The sequence below is a fragment of the Photinus pyralis genome, unplaced genomic scaffold, assembly GCF_008802855.1.
Source record: "Photinus pyralis isolate 1611_PpyrPB1 unplaced genomic scaffold, Ppyr1.3 Ppyr1.4_LG10, whole genome shotgun sequence".
NCBI lineage: Eukaryota > Metazoa > Arthropoda > Insecta > Coleoptera > Lampyridae > Photinus > Photinus pyralis.
The window spans coordinates 4,082,119-4,084,604 of record NW_022170250.1 but is presented as its reverse complement, the minus strand read 5'-3'; positions in this window follow the sequence as shown (position 1 = coordinate 4,084,604).

Sequence of the window (2,486 nt, the reverse complement as noted above, 5' to 3'; positions counted from 1 at the left end):
TAACTTTTGATTGAGAAGTCCGATCGAAAAAGTACGAAATGTTTTGGATTCTACGCACCAAAATTAATAAGAAAAAGTGTTTTCTCGAGAAATTTTGGTGCAGTCGATTTTTGGTAAAAAAGGAAGGTTATACACTGCCTTTTTTTGAGCCCTGAAAAAAAAATTCTCAGATCGATCCGGAAAAAAAATTTTCTTATAGAATGTGGCCTGTAGAATCCATCATTTCAAACAGTTACAAGATTGGGCTACTATTTCAAAAGTTACAGCCCTTTGAATTTTTTTTCGAAATTGGTTGCTAGTCTATAACTTTTGATTGAGAAGTCTGATCGAAAAAGTACGAATTGTTTTGGATTCTACGCGCCCAAATTAATAAGAAAAAGTGTTTTCCCGAGAAATGTTGGTGCAGTCGATTTTTGGTAAAAAAGGATGGTTATACACTGCCTTTTTTTGAGCCCTGAAAAAAAAATTGTCTCGGATCGATCCGGAAAAAAAATTTTCTTATAGAATGTGGCCTGTAGAATCCATAATTTCAAACAGTTACAAGATTGGGCTACTAGTTCAAAAGTTACAGCCCTTTAAATTTTTTTTCGAAATTGGTTGCTAGTCTATAACTTTTGATTGAGAGGTCTCATCGAAAGAGTACGAATTGTTTTGGATTCTACGCGCCAAAATTAATAAGAAAAAGTGTTTTCCCGAGAAATGTTGGTGCAGTCGATTTTTGGTAAAAAAGGAAGGTTATACACTGCCTTTTTTTGAGCCCCGAAAAGAAAATTGTCTCTGATCGATCCGAAAAAACAATGTTCTTATAGAATGTGGCCGGTAGAATTTATAATTTCAAACAGTTCCAAGATTGGGCTACTAGTTCAAAAGTTACAACCCTTTGAATTTTTTTTCGAAATTGGTTTCTAGTCTATAACTTTTGATTGAGAGGTCTAATCGAAAAAGTACGAATTGTTTTCGATTCTACGCGCCAAAATTAATAAGAAAATGTGTTTTCCCGAGAAATTTTGGTGCAGTCGATTTTTGGTAAAAAAAGGAAGGTTATACACTGCCTTTTTTTGAGCCCTGAAAAAAAAATTGTCTCAGATCGATCCGGAAAACAAATTTTCTTATAGACTGTGGCCTGTAGAATCCATAATTCCAAACAGTTCCAAGATTGGGCTACTAGTTCAAAAGTTACAGCACTTTGAATTTTTTTTCGAAATTGGTTTCTAGTCTATAACTTTTGATTGAGAGGTCTAATCGAAAAAGTACGAATTGTTTTCGATTCTACGCGCCAAAATTAATAAGAAAATGTGTTTTCCCGAGAAATGTTGGTGCAGTCGATTTTTGGTAAAAAAGGAAGGTTATACACTGCCTTTTTTTGAGCCCTGAAAAAAAAATTCTCAGATCGATCCGGAAAAAAAATTTTCTTATAGAATGTGGCCTGTAGAATCCATCATTTCAAACAGTTACAAGATTGGGCTACTATTTCAAAAGTTACAGCCCTTTGAATTTTTTTTCGAAATTGGTTGCTAGTCTATAACTTTTGATTGAGAAGTCTGATCGAAAAAGTACGAATTGTTTTGGATTCTACGCGCCCAAATTAATAAGAAAAAGTGTTTTCCCGAGAAATGTTGGTGCAGTCGATTTTTGGTAAAAAAGGATGGTTATACACTGCCTTTTTTTGAGCCCTGAAAAAAAAATTGTCTCGGATCGATCCGGAAAAAAAATTTTCTTATAGAATGTGGCCTGTAGAATCCATAATTTCAAACAGTTACAAGATTGGGCTACTAGTTCAAAAGTTACAGCCCTTTAAATTTTTTTTCGAAATTGGTTGCTAGTCTATAACTTTTGATTGAGAGGTCTCATCGAAAGAGTACGAATTGTTTTGGATTCTACGCGCCAAAATTAATAAGAAAAAGTGTTTTCCCGAGAAATGTTGGTGCAGTCGATTTTTGGTAAAAAAGGAAGGTTATACACTGCCTTTTTTTGAGCCCCGAAAAGAAAATTGTCTCTGATCGATCCGAAAAAACAATGTTCTTATAGAATGTGGCCGGTAGAATTTATAATTTCAAACAGTTCCAAGATTGGGCTACTAGTTCAAAAGTTACAACCCTTTGAATTTTTTTTCGAAATTGGTTTCTAGTCTTATAACTTTTGATTGAGAAGTCTAATCGAAAAAGTACGAATTGTTTTGGATTCTACGCACCAAAATTAATAAGAAAAAGTGTTTTCCCGAGAAATTGTGGTGCAGTCGATTTTTGGTAAAAAAAGGAAGGTTATACACTGCCTTTTTTGATCCCCGAAAAAAAAATTGTCTCAGATCGACCCGGAAAAAAATTTTCTTATAGAATGTGGCCTGTAGAATCCATAATTTCAAACAGTTCCAAGATTGGGCTACTAGTTCAAAAGTTCAGCCCTTTGAATTTTTTTTGGAAATTGGTTTCTAGTCTATAACTTTTGATTGAGAAGTCTGATCGAAAAACTACGAATTGTTTTGGATT